Source organism: Leptonychotes weddellii, chromosome 14 (assembly GCF_054177405.1).
Source record: "Leptonychotes weddellii isolate Sample4059 chromosome 14, ASM5417740v2, whole genome shotgun sequence".
In the NCBI taxonomy this organism is placed as follows: Eukaryota; Metazoa; Chordata; class Mammalia; order Carnivora; family Phocidae; genus Leptonychotes; species Leptonychotes weddellii.
Window position 1 is genome coordinate 62,598,891 of NC_138382.1, and position 22,965 is coordinate 62,621,855.

Consider the following 22,965-nt stretch of genomic DNA (forward strand, 5'->3'; position numbering starts at 1 on the left):
CATGACCTGAGCTGAAGGCAGATGCTTAACGACTGAGCCACCCAGGTGCCCCTATTATTATTATTTTTTAAAGATTTTATTTATTTGACACAGAGAGAGCGAGCAAGCACAAGCAGGGGGAGTGGCAGGCAGAGGCAGAGGGAGACGCAGACTCCCTGCAGAGCAGGGGGAGCCCGATGCGGGACCCCATCCCAGGACTCTGGGACCCCGACTCGAGCCAAAGGCAGTCGCCCAACCAGTTGAGCCACCCAGGCACCCCTCTTTTAGCACATTAAAGGTGTTGCTCCTCTGTCTTCTGTTTTAATGTTTTGGTGAGGAGGTGGCTGTAATTCTTACTTTGTTCCTCTGTTTTGTCTTCTTAAAATTTCATACAACTTTTTAGATCTTTTTATCTCTGGTTTTAAGCAGTTTGATTGTGATGTGCTTGAGAGCGGTTTTCTTTGTGTTTGTTCTGCTTGGGATTCATTGAGCGTCTGGGTTCTGTGGGTTTATAGTTTGCACCAGATTAGAAACTTTTGGCCATTATTTCTTCAGATAACCTTTTCTCTCCTCACCCTTGCTCCTCTTTCTTCAGAACTCCAGTTGCATATATATTTGGCCTTTTGACATTGTCCCACAGCTCATTGATGCCCAGTTTATTTTTGTCCGCCTTTTTTCTCTGTGTTTCATTGTTAACAGCTTCTGTTGTGTCTTCAGGTTCATCATTCTTTTCTTCTTCAGTATCTAATCTGTTCTTCATCCCAGGCGTTTTATTTTTCATTGCTGGAAGTTTGATCTGGGACTTCTTTATGTTTCCTGTGTCTCTTTCTCACATGCTCCTATTTTTCCTCCCTTCTTGGTTTATGGGGTACATTTATGATAGCTCTTTTAATGTCCTTCGAGTCTGTCATCTTTGTCATTTCTGTGTCTCTTCCTATTAATGAGTTTTCCTGCGTCTTTCATGTCTAGTAATTTTTGATTGACAGACATTGTGAATTTTGCGTTGTTCAGTCAGTGCTGTGATGTTTTAGTATTCCTTTAAATATTTTTGAGCTTTATTCTGTTATTGCTCTCGTCCTTGTTTCCTAATTGTTGCCGTAACAACCACATATGTAGTGGCTGAAAAACATGTGAATTTATTATCTTATAGTTCTGGAGATTGGACGCCCATGATGGATTTCACTGGGCTGAAGTCAAGGTGTTGGGTGGGGCTGCGTTCCTTCTGGAAGCTCTAGGGGAGGATCTGTTTCCTTTTCTAGCTTCTACAGGCTGCCTGAATTCCCTGGGCTGAGGCTCCATCTCTCTGTCTTCAAAGCCAGCAGTGTTGGGCACAGTCCTTCTGCTGCCTTGTCTCTGATTCTGTCTTCTACTTAGAAGGACCCTTACACTGCACCCACCCACATAATCCAGGATCATCTCCCCATCTCAAGGTCATCTGATTAGCAAGCTTAATTCCATTTGCCCGTATCCTAACATATCCACGGGTACTGGGGATTCGGATGTGGAGATCTTGGCGGGGAGCCATTGTTCTGGCTACCAGAGGAGCTAAATTGTGTAGGACCACCCGAGCAGTCTGTTTGGTACAGTGTAGCCCATGGGGCAAGTTTGGCCTGCCACCTGTTTTTGTAAATAAAATTTTATTGGAACACAGCTATGCTCATTCTTTTATGTCTTGTCTGTGGCTGCTTTCATTCCATAGTGACCCACAGAGCCTAAAATATTCACTGTTTGGCCCTGGTCTAGAGCTAATTTTTTTCCCTTTTCTGAGTACTCAACCCGATGCCATTAGTTATTATATTTCCCCACTTTGGCTGTTGGGAATGTGAACTATTCTTAGCTCTGTGTGAGCTCTGAGACTTGTTCTACTGGGTTCTTTCTGGTGGTTCTTGGCCCAGCCTCAGGTGGTTTCCTTATGTCCATGTGCTGATTAGTACGAAAGCAACTGAAGAATTTGAGCATGTTCTCTGGGCACCTCTGTCTTCTCTGACTCTCTACACTGCATATTGCTGCCTCTTTGCCCTCTGCAATTCTAAACTGTGCCCCCAACTCAAGGGAAGTCCCCTGAACTCTGCTTGTGGTCCCCCTCTCTGCACTGCAGCCTAGAAATGCTCCAGGTAGTCTGCTGGGACGGTCGTGGGACCCACCTCGTTTGCTTCTCCTCTCTCAGGGATTACTGCCTGTGTTGTCCCTCGTCCAGTGGTTAGAGATCATTGTTTTGTATGTTCTGTCCAATGACTTGGTGGTTTGAGTTGGGGGGTAAATCTAGTCCCTCTTGCTCTGTCATCACTAGAGGCCACTTACATCAGTATTATTTTGCATTTATGAGGGTACTTTTGGAAGATAGCATGTTGGAAGAGGCTTCTTGGGGTCAGAGATTCTACATTTTAACGATACTGCCAAATTGGCCTTCGTAAGGGCTGTGCCACTGTGCTTTTGAGAGTCTCATTCTTTTTTTTTTTTTTTTAAAGATTTTTATTTATTTATTTGAGAGAGAGAATGAGATAGCATGAGAGGAGGGAGGTTCAGAGAGAGAAGCAGACTCCCCCCCCAAGCAGGGAGCCTGATGCGGGACTCGATCCCGGGACTCCAGGATCATGACCTGAGCCGAAGGCAGTCGCCCAACCAACTGAGCCACCCAGGCACCCCGAGAGTCTCATTCTAACAGCAGGGGTTGTGGGGGTAGAGGATGATAGGAAATTGCTTTGAGTGCTGTAAAGTTGGCAATGGGCCAAGGGTTATGGCTCTTAAGAAAGGGCTTCTAGCTGTTCCTCTCTTGACTTGGGTCTCTGCTGGCCATTTTGCTCTGCCAAGCTATTCTCAGGCTGGGCCCTGTAGGACTAATGTTTTTTCCTTAGCAAGCAGGGTTGCCTGGGGGAGAATCTTCTGTTAGGCTACTACTTTCTTTCCTGACATGTATTGAGCACCTACAGATGCTAAATAACGTCTCAAGTGCTTCATGTAGTCACTGTGATATAGTTTAATTCTCTCCCACAACCCGTGGGAGCTTGGGATGAAATGGAAACAGAGAGGTGGGGTGGTTCGCCCAGTGTCGTACAGCTGATTCCCAGCAAAGCGAGGATTCTTTCTGCCTTTAAACCAAATCTGCCAGTTCGTACAACAGACCATCCATTTTAGTCAAGATCCCTTAGGCTGCACGAGACAGAAACTCATCTCAATCTTGGCTTAAGCCCAAAGGGACATTCATCGATGTGCCTACTGAAGAGTTCAGGGCTGGACCCAGATACTTAGAGGAGGTTATTAGAAATGCATTGCTCTCCATGTCTCTGCTCCTCTTTCCTGGTGTTGACTTATTAACGCAAGCCCTCCCCAGGTGATGGCAGAAATGGCGGTAGCGACTCCAGACTGATTTCGAACCCCAGTGGAAAGAGAGCAACTGTCTCCTAAGGATTTCAACCGAAAAGGCCCAGGAAAGGCTCCCATTGGCCCAGCTTGGGTCACAGGCTCATCCCTGAGCCAGTCTTGGTGCCAAGAGAGTGTGTTCTTCGGACTGGATGGATGTGGGTCATTTAAGTCTCCTCCTGGAGTTGGGGGCTGGGGATAGCCGATTGAAGCCACTCAGATGATGGGTTCCAGAAAGGACAAGGTAGTTCCGTATTAGAAGAAGGGATGCTGAAGAGGCAGAAACAGAAGTGCCCATTTCTCCTGTCTGACCTTGGTTTGACAGTGGCATTCTGCCCTCCCAGGTGCTGGCCGTCAGCTGTTTTCTCTTACCACCTCGGGCAGGTGAGGCTTCCTGGCTGTCATTTCTCCGTGGGGGTGGACTCGCCCAGAACTGGACCATGTTGAGGCCGGGCAGATTGGGGGTGATATCAGGCCCCCTGGTTTTTCAGTGCTGGAGCCCCAATTCTTCAGCCCCAAGGTGGGGATGAGCCATCCTGGAGAGTTTAAGGCTGGGAGAGCAGAGGAATTTGTGTGTGTATTTGTATGTGTGTGTGTGTGTGTTGAGAGAAGCTCACCACGCTGTGCCCATTCCACTTCTGAGGCCACTTACTGAACAAGGCCCCACGAGGTTATGCCTTACCCAGTCATTGGCACCCAGAAATAAAGGCCCAGCAGTCTGGGGACACCCCAAGCCTCATCTTTCATCCTTAGTAGATGAGCACTTTTCTGAGGGTGGTCTAGGACCTCTGGCACCAGGGCACTGGCAGATGCAGACCCCATCATCAGATCTGCTGGTTCCAAGTCTCGGGAGGGGGAGGTCACCAGTCCGAGCTTCTGACCAGCTCCCCCCAGCACTGCTGACATGCGCCGCATGCTGAGAGCCTCACTTAGGGGACCGTCCTTGAACTAGCTGAGTTTTCCTTGACCAGGTCTTTCTTTAAAGGATTCTTCTTTCTCCTGATGGGACTGTTGAATGAGTTTATCCAGTTTTCAGGATTTCCCTCTCTCAGATTTGAACTCCTTTGAGAATAAAGGAGGTGTCACCTTTTGAACTTGGCGGGGGGTAATCCCTTTCTGAAGAGGTCAGCAGCATTTGTTTTCCATCTGGCACTTTCCATGTCTCAAGACGTACATTGGAAATAGCCTGAAAAGGAAGGAGAACTCACAGTGTGCCTACGTTTCTTTACTAAGAAACAATGACTACACCAGTGATGTGTGAGGATTGGTAATGAGAGCAGGGAGGTACAGATGTGTCAAAGAAATGGAGCCTTTTGGCTTGGAAAAGCTCACTTGACTACTATGACACCACATTTCATCTGTTCATAAGTCAAGACCCTAAAACTTTGGAGTGAAAAACATGATTTTCACCTGCTACGAGATTTCAAAAAAATCTTTCTAGGCAAAGAACCCTTTTATAAATGAAGTCTTACATAGGAACTCAGTATATTGAATAGATAAAAGCAGTTTTTTTAATTGGGGAGGGAGGGCCACGTTATGACTTTTGTGAGCCGTAGGCACTTTTGCCTTTGTGGTCTCCTTCCTCCATAAAAAATATTACAAATCATGTCTTCTGACCGCATTGGTATAAAGATGAGTGTATTAATATCATATGTTCAACGTTTTCTCTGACCTAAAAGTTCAGTTTCTTCTGATTTTAAAAGAAAGTATTTTTGTGGGCCCTTGAAATTATGTGAGGTCTGGGCGCTGGGACTCCTCTGTGTGATGGGGAGGTTGGCCCTGAGGAAACGGGTCCACCTGCCTGGCGGCCCATTCCTGGGCTGCCCCAGAGGCAGGCTGGAGGAGGGGAATCCAGTTTGAGATTTTATTTGTCAGAGAGAGAGAGAGAGAGAGAGCACAAGCAGTGGGAGAGGCAGAGGGAGAAGCAGGCTCCCCTCTGAGCAGGGAACCCGATGGGGGGCTCGATCCCAGCACCCCGGGATCATGATCTGAGCTGAAGGCAGATGCTTGACCGACTGAGCCACCCAGGCGTCCCGAGGCGAACTCAGTTTGAAGACCTTGTTCGGACTCAATCTGGATCTTACCAGACACTGGCCTGCCTCACCGGGGAAGAAACATAACCTATCCCAGTAAGGGTGGAATGTCAGTGTCATTCCCCTGCTCCCCGCCAAACCCAGGCCTTGTTCTTCAGTCTCTTAAGCATCATTCCTGCCAAGTGATCATCTGTCTGGACTCTGCTCGAACTCCTCTAGGGACAGGGAACTCATTACCCTGTGTTAGTTCTCGTTTCTGGCCCACTTCTGTAGGATTTCACGGTACCCAGCGAGCCCCTGGATCAATCACGGTTTATCCCGTTAAGCCAATGAGTCCCGAAGGGCCCACGCTCCTGCTGAGCTGGGCTGGGAGTCCAGGAGTATGGGGTTCGAGGTGCAGTACTGCCCCTCGACTGCTGTGTGACAGCGCAGGGACACTCTGACCTTGCGGGACCTCGTTTGGGAAAGGAGCCGGTCGGATGTGATGGTCCTCTCACACATTGCTGTGTGGGATGTGAAGGGGACACTGAGGCCTGTCCTGGGCTGGCAGTGCCCACAGCCCAGGGTAGAGAGTTTGTTGGCTCCTGCTTGGAGGTCGGGGGCCAGGAGCCCTGTGCACCCCTGTCCACCCCCCCCCACCCGGGCCCTGTTACACCTTGACAGCAGGTGTGGAGAAAATGCAGGGGTGACGAAGGGGAATGCTCAGGTGGCTCAGGATGATCCCTAGTCCTTGTCCCGGCGACTCATGGACTTTTCCCGAGACAGGCGAACTTGGCTGTCCCAGTGCCCCGCGGGCAGCCGTTCAGTGTGCCCAGGGTGCTGTGTGCTGTCCGACTCAGGTTGGTAACGCGCTTTTCTCCCTGGGGCTTGCTGGCCCTGAGGCCTGGGCACAGCAGGGCCAGACTGTTCCTTCCCTTTCCTCCTCTGGTCCAGCCTCACTAGCCCCTGGTGCTTGGTCAAGGGATGCTGCCATCCCATACCCTGCCCCCGTGGTACTCATGGTCCAGCCTGGCTTTCGGACCTTACCCACCACCCCCTGCCGCCTCTTGTCCTTGCCATACTGAGCGGCAGTCCTAGATACACCATGGTTTCCCACCTCTGCATTGCTGCATGTTGTCTTCCTGCAGGATGCAGGTGTGATGGCTTCCCAGGCCACACAGCAGAGAGAGAGGCTGTGGGGTGAGTCCCCATCGCGGCCTCTAAGTGGGGGAGCCTCCTGCCCGACCAGCTTCTGGCCCATGCCTAGTGTTTGCTCACCTGGGCTCTGCTCTCTGCTTTGTAACTATCGATTCCTGCCACGTCGGCTTACCGCGAGCCAGCTGGAGCAGACTAGCTGCCCGAGCTTCAGGGATTCCGAAGTTTCTGGAAACAGTGACCTTTTGCTGGCCTGATGAGCATGTCTCTGCCAGGGGTGCGCAGGAGAAAGCAGGGGTGCGTGTGGGGCCGGACAGGACATCTTTGTGGGCGCAGATGAGTTTTCCTTTCTCTTGGGTCTGGCTCTTCAGGGTCGTTTTCTCTCTCACCAGTGTGTTTTAAATACTTCATCCAAGTATATGCTGTTTCACAGAGTGGTTTACGGGAAACCACTTCCCTCCGTCCATCTGTCCGTCCTCCCTCCCTTCACACCCACTGTGCCCACAGCCACTGCTGTCCCAGCCGTCGGGAGCTCAGGCTGCCCAAGTGCTGAGCAAATTCCAAGTGCCACCTTCTGCCTTCCCAGCAGTGTCTTCTCACAGAATCTTTGTTTTGTTTTTAAAACAGCTTGTTTTACTTCATTATTTAAAGTAGCAAATGCTCTTTATAGAAAAAGTTGGAAAATACAGAAAAGTATGAGGAAGAAAGAAAATCACCTGTAGATTCCCTAGCTCACACCTGGGGCATTTTGATCCTTTTTCCTTCTAATTGTTGTTGTTGTTGTTGTTGTTGTGTGTGTGTGTGTGTGTGTTTTAACCAACAGGTGCAATAGATAGAATGCTCCTGCTTTTTAAAGGGGAAAAAAAAAAACCTTGACGTTCTGAGATTGGCGTTTCCCAACTTGTACACCCTGCGGTTTTGGCTGATGGTCTTCCGTGAAGTGGCAGTATCCTGCTTTACCCAGCAGTGCCCCGTTTAGGGGATATTTTGCTGTTTCTGTTTCTGCCCTATTATAAATAACGCTGTGAAGAGTATCCTGTAAGTGAATTGGTTTTCCTGTTTTGGATTGTTTCCCAGATTTTTTCTTTCTTTCTTTTTTTTTTAAAGATTTTATTTATTTATTTGAGAGAGAATGAGACAGAGAGCATGAGAGGGAGGAGGGTCAGAGGGGGAAGCAGACTCCCTGCCGAGCAGGGAGCCCGATGTGGGACTCGATCCCGGGACTCCAGGATCATGACCTGAGCCGAAGGCAGTCGCTTAACCGACCACCCAGGCGCCCTTCCCAGACTTTTTCTTCCAGAATCTCTGCCTCTCTACCTTAGTGTGTGCCTGGAGGGCGCTATAGCACAGCTCTGCCCGCCCCCCCCACCCTGATTCAGTGGGGGAGGTGGTGCCCAGAGTCTGCATTCTGACAGCCTCCCCGGGTAGGCTGCTGCAGCCGGTGTGCGGGCCACACTTTAGAGGGGCATCATCCGGCCTCCGTTGTGGGGAGGGAAGTTGAGGCTAAGGAGATGGGGGCGGGGGTGGCCATGGCCTGGGCCAGGCCAGTGGGCAGTTCCCACGCTGGGGCCTCCCCCTCCTCTTGCTGCCCCTGTGACCTGGGGAGGCTGCACAAGGAGGCAGCTCTCACCCCCCAAGGGGAGCTCCTCCGTCTAAGTGTTCCGGCCACGCCGGGCAGGCAGAAGCCGGGTGCGGACAAGAGCTCAGTGTTGGCTTACAGGTGGGCCCGGGGTGAGCGCCACTTGAGGAACAAAACCGTGAGTTGTAAGCGAGAGGCGAGTGACAGCCTCTCTAGGATGCAAGGGGTTAAGCAGGCTGCTGGCGCAGCCTCCCCGGAGCCAAAGGGGGAACTCAGGAGTAAGTCCTGACTGCCTAATTAATTCAATTAAACTACTTCATAAGCTCCGCTGGTGTCAGTAAATTGTTAAAGTCTATTAAAAACCCAGTGGAACGTGATGAGGGTTTGGGGATGCTGCATCACCTTCCTAGAGTTTTCCCCTCATTCCCCCCCCACCTCCAGGAGCGGGGTGCACAGAGGAGGGACCGATGGTGTTAGAGGCCCTGTCTGGTGCCCCTGCCGACCTGCTGTGTGTGCTGAGGCAGATCCCATTACCCTTGGGCCTCAGTTTCCCCATCTGGTCCGTTAAATGATGGACTGGCTCTTGAACACCCCTTTGGCACCTGAGTTTCTAGGATTTTCCAGTCCCTTCTGGTCAAGGGCAGCTGTTACTGCAGACGTGCTTCCTGGTCTCCGCCTTTCCTTCACATCAAGTTCATTTGGGCAGTTTCTTGAGGCGGCCGTGAGGACAGGTGAGCCAGAGGAGAGGTGTGAGCTCTGGAGCTGGGAGTGAGCAGAGCGGATTTCACCTAACAGCTGTGCGCCTTCTCATGCCCCCCCCCTCCCCCCCCCAGCTGGGTGTGATATCCATGGCTTTTACGGGGGAGGGTACTGCAGCTCCCAGGATCAGAGCGACCTACCCACAAGGAACTGGTGGCATTGAGGTTCGAATTCAAGGCTGCCATGCCTCAAAGTCCCTGCAGCCGGCTGCTTTCTTCTGCAGATGTCTTTAAAATAAAGCTGCATCCTCTGGCCAAATTGTGCAGCATGCAGCATTGCAGTCTTGGGAAAGAAAACACTAGACATTAAACTCTTTTTCTCTGGCCAGTATCCAGACGTGAGGAATCAAAAAGAGAGGGTGATATCCCGGTCCCTGGAGGTATGTAAGCGTTAGTTTGTGATGAGAGCAGGTGAGGAATTCAGCAGGAGTTGCTCCTTGGTGTGTGGACGCTGGGGTTACCATCTTATGCCACATCACATCTTGTTCAGCCAAACCAGTAGTCCAGCCTGGGTTCGAGAGCAGCCTGCGTCAGTAATGAGCTGTGGCTCCTAGGCAAGTTCCTTACTGTCCTGTAAGTGAGGCTCTTTCCCTTCATCTCTGGAAGGTGGCTAAGGCAGTGTCCTCCGTGGGTGCTCCTCAGGCCGAGGGGCCGAAGGGAGGGAGGGCTTGAGCAGCAGATACCCCTGTGAGCGGAGCGTACTCTGTCTCAGACATCCACAGTGGCCACTGGACCTTTACAGGTGCTGAAAAGTCCCTCAGTAAAGAAGGGAGATTAATTTTGTTTACCCAGCCTCCCCCAACCCAGCCATTCTTTCCCTCTCCCAGCACATCTTTTGTTTAATGACCTCCCGGCTCCGGAAAAGCTGTAAGCGCTCGACTATGCCCCTAGGGGAGAGCTTGCCTTTTAACGTGGTTGCTTTCTGTCTTGAGAACACCCTGCCTGTAAATTGGATAAACTGGCCCTTAGCAAGGTGGTGACTACATCCCCAAAGTCGGGTTTTCTTAAACCAAAGTCCATGTTTATTCTAGGATCCGGGAGGCCTGCCAAGTTCCAGGAGCCTCTCTTGCTTCCAGGAGCCCTCAGTAGCCAGGTCCTCAAGATAGGGAATAAACCCTACTTGGGGGTCCCCCTGGCGAGCACTTTGGCTGTAGAACTTGCACTGGGTGGCAGTGGGGGGTGGGGTGGGAGGAGATCCGAGGAACCCATGGTACAGCTTGGAAGTCGCCTCAGTGAGCACTCTCCAAAATCCCAGTAATTCGGAGCTGCCAGTTTCAGAATTTGTGAACTGCAGCTGACCTTTTCAAAGGAAGGTTTGCGAAGGGAAATGCTCGTGTAAACAAGATCTTCCGGGGGGAAGAACTTGAAGGTGTGTAAGGAATCAGTCTATTTTTAATTCTTTCGAAAGCTCTTCTTGGAATATAAACACGATGCTAATTATGAAAACACCTTTTCTGTTCACAACCAGTGTAAGCAAGATGGGCTGGGGGGAGGAGGGGAAGGAGTGTTTGAGCAGAGGCTCACTACACTGGAGATCAAACACTGGACGCGACCCTGGAAAAAAGTCTGGTCTTCCCACTTGTTTTGACGGCCTGGACCCGTGGGTGGTGGGGGCAGCAGTCAGCGGGCACAGGTGAGAGCGAGCGGCCTCCTCATCTTCCCCCCCCCCGGGCCCGCAGCCTGGTTTATGAGTGGGAGTCACCTGCACAGCCCCTGACCTGGTGGCAGGGTACACCCTGGCCTTTCTAAGAACAATTCTGCCCAGTATTTTAGGAGCACAATTAGCATATAATCACTCATTTCCTCTCCATTGGCCTTAGAGGAAGTCCTTTGCCTTGTTTAGCAAAACTTGCAGAGATGAGCAGATTGAACCACCACCAGCCATGATTGATGGAGCACCTGCTGCGCACCAGGCTCTGTGCGAGGTGCTGGAATTCGGTGCCGAGAAGAACCGTGGCCCTGGTGCCACTGTGGAGTGCGTTGGAGGGTCCTTTGCAGCGCCATCCACGGGTCACCCGGGGCTTGTGCCTTGCCTGTCCCGTGCTGAACGGGGGCAGAGGATTCTGGAACCGTCAACGTGGTCCTCGCCCTTGGGCTGCTGTTGTCAGAGAGATGAGACGGAGCAGGAGGGGAACTCGCGAGAGGTCAGGCTCTGGGCTCCCTTTGCACTTTGGGGATGCCAATGTGTGTGTCTGGGGAAAGGGTGGGGGGATCAGGGACACCTGCCAGAGGAAGAGTGTGACCTTGTTGGTGTGGTTAACATTGAGAAAGGCGGAGGGGAAGGGAGAGGCTATCCCAGGTGCTAATAAAGAGGTAGAAAGATTGGGGTGCCTGGGTGGCTCAGTTGGTTAAGCGACTGCCTTCGGCTCAGGTCATGATCCTGGGGTCCCGGGATCGAGTCCCGCATCGGGCTCCCTGCTCAGCAGGGAGTCTGCTTCTCCCTCTGACCCTCCTCCCTCTCATGCTCTCTGTCTCTCATTCTCTCTCTTGCAAATAAATAAATAAAATCTTTAAAAAAAAAAAAAAAAGAGGTAGAAAGATTATAATTAGCAGAGGTTTTATATGCAAATGGTATTTCACAATGCTTAAAAATATCTTTTGAGGAAGACCCAAAATAGCAGGTGGTCTACTTGAACAGAGAATATTTGGGGAGTGGTGGGATTTAAGGGGTATGGCTGGCTGGACAGATGGACAGACAGATACTAGGTGTCCTTGTAGAGGACCCTAAAAACCAGGTGGAGAATTTTGCTAACTACGGAAATGGGTAGGACCAGGCCTTAAGCCCCACGAGGACACAGTCTATGTCTCTTACTCATCACTGTGTCCTCAGCTCCCAGCAAGAGCCTGACATAGTAAATGCTTACTAAATATTTGTTGAGTAAGTGAATGAAGGTATTTAGTTGGTATTTATCCCATTTATCTTTATGGCAGCCCTATGAGGAGGTAGTATTGTCTTGTACCAGTGAAGATGGGCCATTCTCAGACGTGTGTGTATATTGTGTTGGGGGGAGGCACAGGGATGCCAGAAAGTTTTTTTTGTAACAGCACCATGAAATACTGATCAGTTTGATTCCATTGTATGACCCAGGGACAATTTTACTAGCAGAAAATATGACCGTGTTATATGGCTGCAATAAAAACCCACAGCCACGAGCCAGGCCCGGAAAACGAAGCAGGCTGACAGTGGAGACAGGACTAGTTGGTTCTGGGTCCTTTTGCTGGTGCTCCGTGCTGTTTGTTCCTTCGTGGTACCAATGATGAGCTCGGTTGCGGATAGGAGGTAGCAGGTCCCAGCAGAAAATTTATAGACGAGAAGCCTAACGGTGAATTCAGTGTGGCGTTCTCTTGCCATTAGGACATGTCCACTGTTGTTTAGTTGTAGAAGTAAAGTGTACCGGTCTGGCTAGCCTGGAAGCCGTCCCGTGTGGAGGTGTTGAAGCAGGGACATGATTTGAGGAACGGGTATCCCCGTATCTCACCAGAAGTGCATTTAACTGTGGAGAAGAGGAATCATGCAGGTGGCAGGTGCCCCCGGGGTGAGATGACCAGGAGGTGAGAACTGCTGTTCTCCGGTCCCTCACAATGAGAGCACCTTGCCCGGCTGACCATGATTATTGTGATGCAAGATGTGTGTCTTCTGTACAACGCCGTCCCTTGATGCAAGCCAACATCTTCGTCTGGTGCTCCACCAGAGAAGCGATGCTCTGTTCTGGCTCTGGAGGACAAACTGGCCATTCGAATTCTCGAAAAATGGGAAGATAGTCTCTCCAGCGTGGTGCCTTCCTAAGGAGTAGTGGATTGGAAGGTTAAACTGTAAGGTTTCAGGTGTATGTGCTGCTGTAGGACTTCATCTTGTCTAAGATGTGACTCTGCCTTACCGTCAGGGAGCCGATGATCTGGCAGCTTGTTCAGGAGGAACGGGGCCATGGAGAGGTTAAGGTGAGGTGGCTGGCTCCCATGGAAGCAGGAATGGAGCGGAGAGATTGCCCCGGTTTACTCTGGCCTTATTTTTCCTTTGTCACACCAGGTACTGCAACCTCAGGGCCTTCGCACTTGCTATTCCTCCGTGCAGAATGCATTCCTCCATTATTATCTTTGCTCATTCCCTCACTTTGATATGTCCTTCTCAGCAAGTCTTCTCTGACCATGCTGTTTAAAATTACACCTTTTGCCATCCCATCCTCCTTTTTTGTTCTGTTTTTCTCCATAGTATTTTACCATCTAACAGTATATATTTTACTTTTTTTTTTCCTTCTAATTATATTTCCTTTCTCTCCCCCCACCCTTCCCAAGAATGTAAACTTTGTGAAGGCAGGGCTTAAAGATTTCTTTTTCAACTTTTCATTTGGAAAGAACTTCAGACATAAAAATTTGCAAAAATAACAGAGTTTCCATCTCCCCTTCACTCAGCTTTCTCAAGCGTTAACTCCTTATATAACCATAGTATCATGACCACATTATACTAGGACATTAATATTAATACAGGAAATTAATAGTAATGCAATACTATGAACTAATCTACAGACCTTATTCAGATTTTGCCAGTGGTCCCACTAATGGCCTTTTTTCTGGCCCAGGATCCAATTCAGGATCCCATGTTGCATTTGGTTGCATTGTCTCCTTGGTCTCTACCAGTCTGGGACAGATACTTGACCGTTGTTTGAACTCCATGCCTTTGACCCCTTGAAAGAGTCCTGACTAGTCATTTTGGAGAATGCCCCTCGGGGTGTGTGGGATGTTTGCTGGATCGCTGATTAGGGCTGTGCGTTTCTGGTGGTAGGACCCCAGCAGCCGTGAACACTTTTCCTCAGAGCATCCCAGCAGCGGGTAACAGATGTCCCTGTGACTTAACCATTGGTGATGTTAACTTTGGACACTTGGTGAAGGTGGTGCCTGTCTGTGTCTGCTCCCTTACTCTTTGCACGAGTAAGTATTTTGTGGGGAGGAACTTTGCAACTGTGCAAATCTCTTATTTCTCATCGTACTTTTGGTCCACTGGTTTTAGCATCCATGCATGGTTCTTGCCTGCAACAGATATTACCGTGGTGTTTGCCAGATGGCAATTTCCTAGTTCCATCATTCCTTCTACAGTTATTCATTTGAATTCTGCTGTAGAAAGAACTCTCCTTTCTCCCCCATTTGTTCATTTACTCACTTACTTACATCTGTTTAGACTCCTGGCTATTTATTTTATGGGCTGTAATTCATCACTATCATTCTGCTGCTCAGATTATTCCAGGGTGGGCCAGTGGCAGCCCCTTTGTGCAGGTTCCTCTGTCCTTATGACAAGTCCCTATCATTCTTTTCGAGTGGCTTGCTTATACTCTGCGAGATACTCTGGGCTCATCTTGCACTGTCCCTGCCCCGGCTCTGGAATCAACCCTTACTCCATGAAGGAGGGCAAAGGGTTCTTGTCTCTGTCCCTCATTTTGTTATATTCATAGTGCTCACAGTGTCTGGCACACAGTAGGGTCACAGCAGATACTTTTTGGCTGAGTGGAATGAGTGAATGAATCCTAGAAAGGAAGATTGGTTAGGCCAGCTTACAGAGGCTGAAGTTCATACTTGAACTAGTCTCCTCCTGGTATGCCTGAATTAGTTCTAGAAGGGGAGCGTCTTTTCCGTTTCTGATCCTAGTGCACCTTAAGAGATTTGACAGTCCTGTTTTGTCCCTTTCAGCCTATTTGCAGCATGGACAGTCTGAAAAGGAGCCCAGGGCACCCCCAGTCTCCTAGAGTAGAAAGAGCCAGGAGCGTGGAGAGCATCCAAGGAGAGCAGGCTGGAGGGAGAGTTAGCTGGAGCTGGAAGAGCCGGCCTCGTTCAGTGCTAACGACTTGGTTGGACACCAGCCGCGGCGGGGAAGATGCTCTCCAGTGGTTGATGGCAGAGGTCCTGGGGCCCCCGCTGGCATGTCTGTGGCTGGGGGCTGCTGAGAGCCACTTCTGGTCTCCCGATACATGCAGGCTTCGCTTAAATATTTTATGAATTTTTCTTTATGAAAGATTAAAACTCAGTCACATCGGCTTTGGAAAAGCCTGTGATAATCAGATTTTTATTTATGAGTGGAATTGTGTGTGCGTGCCCCTGAAGAGGCCGATTGGCTGCCAGGCTCTCTTGCCATCCGTTCTGGCAGACTCTTGTGCCAGGAGCACGCTTGGCGAGTGGTAGCCTTTTCATAGTCAAGAGAGGCCTGGCTGGCTCCTGGGTTGCTGATGCTGGTGTCCTCCGAGAATGTCACTGGCCCCTTCTCAAGGTGGAACCTTCTCGAGGTGGCATTCTTAACTAATCAGGAGTTAAGGATACTGGTATCTCCTTGATTCAGGTCCTTGGCATCTGCAATCTCGCTGATTCTGCATGGTGGTCCTAGAAAGTGGGCCGGGCAAGCATGGTTGTCCCCGTTTGCAGAAGAGGAAACTGAGGCCCAGAGAAAGGGGAGTGACTACCTTCCATAGTGCTGAGGGTTCCTGGAAATGGAGAACATTAAAAAAAAAAAAAGTCACAGTACTTGGGTGGAGCTGCAGGGGACACCTGAACACCAGCTGCCAACCCCGCAGGGGTCTCCTGGGTAGGGGACAGCAGCAAAAGTTTATGTGGCTGACGGAGAAGGGGAGGAACTGCGTTCGCTTGGAACAGGCGCCCGGGCGGGAGAGAGCAACGTGAGCTTACCTTGAACCTGTGTTTATTGAGCACTTACTATGTGGTATTACTGGGGCAAGGGCGTGGCGAGAGTCCCACAGGGTCAGAAGACCACAGGTCAAGGAGCCTTCTGTAGTCTCTGGTGATGGCTGCTGGAGGCCTGTTTGCTCAGCCTGGGGATGTAGCCATCAGCTGAGCCAAGCATTTCGCCCAGCCTGGGATGCCCCAGCTTCGCACTCAGCATATCCAACCCCCTCAAGGTACCAGGATCCCCAAATAGGGTCCCATTCTAGCATTCTTTTCCATCATTCAGCCATCTATCCGAGAAGTGCTCATCGCTTGCTCTCTGTATACCAGGCACTGTTCTAGGCACGGGGCTGACCTAGACAGCAGGTCCCTGCCCTCTGGGGTTCCCAGGTAACTAAACGGGCACTTGTTCAATAGGTAGGCTAAGTGCTGTCATGGTGGAAGTCTGGGGATGTGTAGGCGGTGCGCCTTGTCCTTACTATATATGTGTTTCTCTCAGGGGACAGCTCCCTGAGCTAGGTGCCCTCATCGTCTCCATTTTACTGATCAGGAGCCTGAGGCTCTGCACTGCTCTGCTGACGGGGAGCAGAGCCAGCGAGGAGCCCGTGTGTTCGAAGCCATAGTGAGGGAGGGCCCAGCGAAGCGTTTACCGCCCGTCTGTGGCAGAGCTGGACTGGACGGAGCCTTCCCATCACCCCCGCTGCCCTGTCTTACAGCTGAGTCAGCGAGGGTGCTAAGGGCCTGTGGCCAGGGTCCTGTCCCATCTGGACTGGGCAGGGGTCTGACACCTGGTTGGAGTTGGGGAGTCAGTGGGGCCCTGGGCTGGGCCTGGGGGGGTCTCTGCCGCTCCTGGGTCCAGAATGGAGAATCTCTGCTGGAAGAAGAGCTCCCAGCCCGGGTTCTCCTCTCCGAGTCCTTGGCATCCCCACGTTCCTGACAGGCCTCGCTCAGTCCGTTGCCATGGTGATGCAGAACTCACCTCGTGGTCTCTGAGAATTTTGCCTCAAGAGAAGCCCGTCGTGTAGAGCTCCTTGGAGGCTAAGAGGCCCTTCAACCGTGATGTTTGTGCACAAGCGCGTGCGTGCGTGTGTGTGTGTGCGGTGGTGGGGGCGGCCATGGGGTCCTGCAGGGTGCAGCCCATGCTGGGGGCAGTTCTCTGCTGTGCCAGCAGAAGGTACTATAAGGTACTGTAAGAGAAGCAGCTCTTGATTTTTCACTTAACTTTCAAGAGTCTCAACTTACTTGCCTATAAAATGGGGAAAAATGACCTCACATCATAGGGCAGTCATGAGGATTGAGTAAAATACTGGATACGAAGTGCACCCACAGTGCCTGGTACACGGGAAGAGCCACAGCTATGACAGTTTGTGGTAGTATTAGTAAGATTGAGCTGTGGACCTGTCTGTCGATTGCCTCGTGGCTAATTAGCCATGTTTCCATCCCACCTGGCTGAGAGCGCGGACTCTACCTGGGTAGCCCATTTCACAGGCGGAAGTCAGTTGTATGGTAGTTGGGGCTTGTGTGATGGGTTTCCCTTGCTGGCGTACAAACCTCAGTGGCGCAGGGACGGTGGCTTTTTCATTGGTGGCCTTGGCTCCGAACCTGGCACAGATCAGGCACTCGGTTCCTTTGCATTTTAAGGAGTGACTTGAACGTAAAGCTTCATTTGTTGTGAAAATTTAGCATCTGTCGGGACCAGGCTGCTTGGAAATCTTGAGTCTTATTTCTTTCACTTAATAGCTGGGGGACTGTAGGGAAATGACTTCGCCTCTCTGGTCTGTTTGCTCATCTGTCAGATCGGGTTAGTGTTACACACATAGTTTGTGCTCTGAAGCCAGAGATCCAGAGGATTGTTGTGGCCTTTCTTTGCTTGTCAGGCTGAGGGTGTTCGGTCTCTCTCCAGTTGGTTGAAGGCTCCTTCCTGGTTATAGCAGCTGAGAATCCAGTCTCTTTTTCCGGAGTTCCAAAACACCGGCATCTGAAAGAGAAACCCCCAGAGGCTGTTGGGGTCAGGAGTCACTGAGCTCAGAACTGATGAACTGGGAATATGCTGTGACCTCCCTTGATGAGAAGAGGCTAGAAGGAAGGAAGAAGGAACAGCTTCTTCATTCTCCTTGGGGGAAATAGGACTTTTTGAACTTCACACCATCCTGAAAAGTTTCCTGCAAATCAAATCCTTTTTTGGACGACTCTTCACATAAAAGATTTTTATGACAAAGCCTATACAAAGCCCAAAGGGCCTTCTGTGTAGTGAATCATCACTGCTGGTGTTTCCTTTGTATAAACCTGACTGACCTTTCTTATGTTGTGTTTTCTTGCCTTTTTTTTTTTTTTTTTGCTTCTATTATTATTTTTATTATCAAAAGTAATTCATGTTCACTATTGAACGGTTAGGAAGTCCAGATGAGCAAAAAAGGAATAAAAAACCAAAATCACCCATAACCTTCCCACCCAGAGGGTTGATATTTGATATATTGATGTTTTGATGTAGGTACTCAATAGACAAATGACATGTACATAACTTAAAAGTTTATTCATTTAGGAAGTGTTTATTGAGTGCCTACTATGTGCACCATGCTAGGGAGGAATCAGAGACCAAAAAAACAGATACAGTTCCTCCAGGATGCAATTTATGTAGACCAAAGGAAGGGAAGATACGGGGGTGGACATGGGACTGAGGAAAGGCCTGGAATTGATAGTGAAAGTTGTCATGGACTCTAGGAATTTTTTTTTTTTTTTTTAAGATTTTATTTATTTATTTGAGAGAGAGAGAATGGGAGACCGAGAGCATGAGAGGGAGGAGGGTCAGAGGGAGAAGCAGACTCCCCGCCGAGCAGGGAGCCCGATGCGGGACTCGATCCTGGGACTCCAGGATCATGACCTGAGCCGAAGGCAGTCGCTTAACCAACTGAGCCACCCAGGCGCCCCGGACTCTAGGAATTTTGACTGGACTCAGGATGGTTGGGCGTGAAACACTGCTGGATGGGGCAAGAGGGAAGGTTAAGTTGGCAGCTGCCAGGAGAGCTGACACATCCCGTCCAAAGAAAGTGGTGGTGATTGATGTCTGTATGCTGGGGAGCCAAGGATTAGCTTGAGAGGGTTTTTGCAAGTGGATGCCCAATTCCAGCACCATTTGTTGAAAAGACTGTCCTTTCTCCATTGAATTGCCTTTTCCCAAAGACTAGTTGACTGTATTTGTGTGGGTCTTTTTCTGAGCTCTGTGTTCTGTTCTATTGATCTGTTTGTCTTCTCTTTTGAAAACGCCATAGTCTTGATTATCTTAGCTTTATAATGAGTTTCAAAGTCAGTAGTGTAAGTTTTTCTTCAGTAGTGTGCTAGCTACTCTGTGCTCCTTGTCGATATTCACAAAATAACTTGCTGGAATTTTGATTTGTGGTGGTCTTGATTTTATAGATCAAGTTGGCAAGAATCGACATTTTAACAATATTGAGTCTTCCTTCCATGAAATGGACTATTTCTCCATTTATTTAGATCTTTAATTTCTTTCAGCAGTTTTGTAGTTTTCTTCATATAGCCTGTACAGAATATTTTGTCAGATTTGTACCAAAATAATCCTTTTTTGTATAGAAGTAGTATTGTATTTTTAATTTCAAATTCCAATTATTCATTGTTGGTATATATGAAAGCAATTAGGTATTTTATATTAACTTTGTATCCTACAACCTTCCTTATGTCACTATTCCAGTTTTTCTTTTTTATTGATTCTTTGGGATTTTCTACATACATGGTCATATTTATTCACAGTATTATTTCTTCCTTCCCAGTCTGTCTACCCTTTATTTTCTTGTCTTATTGCACTAGCTGGGACTTCGATACCATGTTGAAAAGGAGTAGTGAGAAGGGGACATCCTTGCCTTGTTTCCAATATTAGGGGGAGGGCATTTAGTTTCTCACCATTAAGTGTGATGTTAGCTGTAGTTTTTTTTTTGGGGGGGGTACACATTCTTTTATCAACTTGATAATCTTCCTAGTTTTTTGAGAGTTTCTATCATGAATGGGTATTGGATCTTGTCAAACGTGTATCTTTCGATATGGTAATGTGCTTTTTCTTCTTTAGCCTGTTGATATGATGGATTATATGAATTGATTTTCAAATGTTGAGCCAGCCTTGCATGCCTGGAATAAATCCCATTTGGTTGTGGTGTACACTTCTTTTCATACATTGTGGGATTCGATTTGCTAATATTTTGTTGATGATTTATGTATCAGTTTTCAGGAGAGATACTAGTTTGTGGTTTTCCTTTTCTGTTAATGTCTTTATCTGCTTTTGGTATTAGAATAACGCTGGCCTCATACAACAAGTTAGGAAGTGGTTTTTTTTGCTTCTATTTCCTGGAGGTGATTGTATAGAACTGGTATCATTTTGTCCTTAGTGTTTGTTAGAATTTGCCGGAACCACCTATATTGGTGCTTTCTCTGTTGAAAGGTTTTACATGATTCAGTTCCTTTTACTGAACAGGCGTATTTAGATGATCTGTTTTTCCTTATGTGAGTTTTAGTAGATTGTATCTTTCAAGGAATTGGTCTATTTCCTCTAAGTACCAAATTTGTAGGCAAAAAGTTGTTGGTAGTATTCCTTTATTATCCTTTTAATGTCCACAGGATCAGTAGTGATGGCTTCTTTTCCACTTTTTTTTTTTTTTTAAAGATTTTACTTATTTGACAGAGAGAGCACAAGCAGGCAGAGTGGCAGGGAGAGGGAGAGGGAGAAGCAGGCTGTCCCAGGACCCTGGGATCATGACCTGAGCCAAAGGCAGACGCTTAACCAACTGAGCCACCCAGGCGCCCCTTCTTTTCCACTTCTGATATTAATTTGTATTTTGTTTTTTTGTCTTGGTTAGCCTGGCTAGAGGTTTATCAATTTTACTGATCTTTTCAAACAGCCAGTTTTGGTTTCATTAATTTCCTCTATTGATTTCCAGTTTGCAGTTTTGTTGATTTCTGCTCTGATTTTTATTATTTCTTATCTTCTGATTGCTTTTCTTTCTCTAGTTCCCTAAGGTGGATGTATAGGTTATAGATTTTAGATATTTCTGGTTTTTCTAATATGTATATTCAGTGTTATAATTCTCTGTAAGCACTGCATTCACTGCTTCCCACAAATTCTGACAATTGTATTTTCATTTTAGTTCAAAATATTTTGTTTCTCATGAGACTTATGCTTTGATCATTGTGTTATTAGAAGTGTGTTGTTTAATTTTCAAATATTTTGGAGTTCTCCAGCAATACCCCCAGCAGATAGTTTGAAATTTAGCCACAATTTTTCCGTTATTTATTTCTAGTTAAAACTATTGTGATCTGAGAGCATATATTGTATGGTTTCTCTCTCTTTTTTTTTTTTTAAAGATTTTATTTATTTATTTGACAGAGAGACACAGTGAGAGAGGGAACACAAGCAGGGGGAGTGGGAGAGAGAGAAGCAGGCTTCCCGCCGAGCAGGGAGCCCGATGCGGGGCTCGATCCCAGGACCCTGGGATCATGACCTGAGCCGAAGGCAGATGCTTAACGACTGAGCCACCCAGGTGCCCCTGGTTTCTCTTTTTTAAAGCTTGTTAAGGTGTGTTTTGTGGCTTAGAATGTGATCTATCTTGATTCAGTGTTTCATGTGAGCTTGAGAAGAATGTGTATTCTGCTGTTGTTTGATGAAGTACTCTATAAATGTCAGTTTGATTCAGTTGATTGATGGAGCTGTTCAGTTTAACTATATCCTTACCGATTTTCTGCTTGCTGGATCTGTCAGTTATTGGTAAGAGGATATTGACGGTGGATTTGTCTGTTTTTCCTTGCAGTTCATCAGTTTTTGCCTCACATACTTTGATGTTTTGTTGTTATGTTCATACACATAAAGGATTGTTATGTTTTAGAGAATTGGCCCCTTTTATGTAATGCCACTCTATTTCTGACAGTTTTTCTTGTTCTCATTTCTACTTTGAAATGAATATAGTTACTTTAGATTTCTTTTACTAAGTACTAGCATGGTTTATCTTTCTCCATATGTTTCTTTTAGTCCAAATATATCTGTTTTTGTATTTAAGGTGGATTTTTTTTGTATCCAGTATATAGTTACATCTTGCTGTTTTTTCTTTAATCCACTCTGATAGTCTCTTTAATTGGTGTATTTAGACTATTCATATTTAACATGATTATTGATATGCTTGTATTAATATCTATCATATTTGGAACTGTTTTCTGTTTGCTGCCCTTGTTCTTTTTTTGTCTGCCACTTATTTTCTGCCTTCTCTGGTTTTGAGCATTTTATATGATTCCATTTTCTCCCCTCTTATAACATCTCAGTTCTTCTTCTTTTTTTTTTTTTTTTTAAGATTTATTTATTTAGAGAGTGAGTGTGTTTGGGCAGGAGGAGGGGCGAGGGAGAGGGAGAGAATCTCAAGCAGACTCCCCACTGAGCGTGGAGCCTGATGTGGGGCTCGATCCCAGGACCCTGAGATCATGACCTGAGCTGAAATCAAGAGCTGCCACTTTGGACTCCTGAGTGGCTCAGTCGTTAAGTGTCTGCCTTTGGCTCAGATCATGTCCCAGAGTCCTGGGATCATGCCCCGCATCGGGCTCCCTATTCCGCAGGGAGCCTGCTTCTCCCTCACTCCCCCTGCTTGTGTTTCCTCTCTCGCTGTGTCTCTCTCTGTCAAATAAATAAATAAAATCTTAAAAAAAATAAAAAGAGCTGCTACTTAACCGACTGAGCCATGCATGCACCCCAGCATCTCAATTCTGTAGAAAATTCCTTTTAGTGATTGCCCTAGGCTTTGCAATACACATTTACAGTGAATCCATTTTCAAGTAACTCTACTGCTTCACAGGTGGTGCAGGTACCTTGTAGCGGAGTATTCTGGATTGCTCCCTCTCCTCCCTTGTAACATTGCTGTCATTCCTTTCACTTACCTATAAGCTGTAATCATCTAGTATATTGTTGCTGTTATTATTTTTGAATATGCTGTTATCTATTAAATGAATTAAGAATAAACGTAGAGGATTTCAGTTTTCATTCTCCAACACTGTTTATTTCCTTAATGTAGGTCGAATTTCTGACCTATGTAATTTTCCTTCTTTCTGAAGAACTTTTAACATTTCTTGCAGGGCAGTTCTACTGGTAACAGATTACCGCAGATTCTGTATTTATTTCTCTTTCATTTTTGAAGGATAATGTGACTGGATATGGATTTCCAGGCTGGTGTCTTTTTCCTTCTCTTTGAACACTTCAAATATTTTGCCCCACTGTCTTATTGCTTGCATGGTTTTTTTTTTTTTTTAAAGATTTTATTTATTTATTTGAGACAGAGAGAATGAGAGAGAGAGAGCACATGAGAGGGGGAGGGTCAGAGGGAGAAGCAGGCTCCCCGCCAAGCAGGGAGCCCGATGCGGGACTCGATCCAGGGACTCCAGGATCATGACCTGAGCCGAAGGCAGTCGCTTAACCAAC

The 22,965-nt window shown here is 47.8% G+C and overlaps 1 protein-coding gene and 1 long non-coding RNA gene across 24 annotated transcripts in view; both read left to right on the top strand.

Moving 5' to 3' along the window:
* ZNF618 (zinc finger protein 618) overlaps positions 1 to 22,965 on the top strand; it is a 184,299-nt gene that overhangs the window by 32,039 nt on the left and 129,295 nt on the right. The gene's annotated exons all lie outside the window — the stretch shown is intronic.
* Positions 7,686 to 17,809, top strand: LOC145717103 (uncharacterized). Its single transcript, XR_014140129.1, has 2 exons — positions 7,686 to 11,156; positions 11,375 to 17,809. It is a non-coding gene; the product is annotated as an uncharacterized LOC145717103 (long non-coding RNA).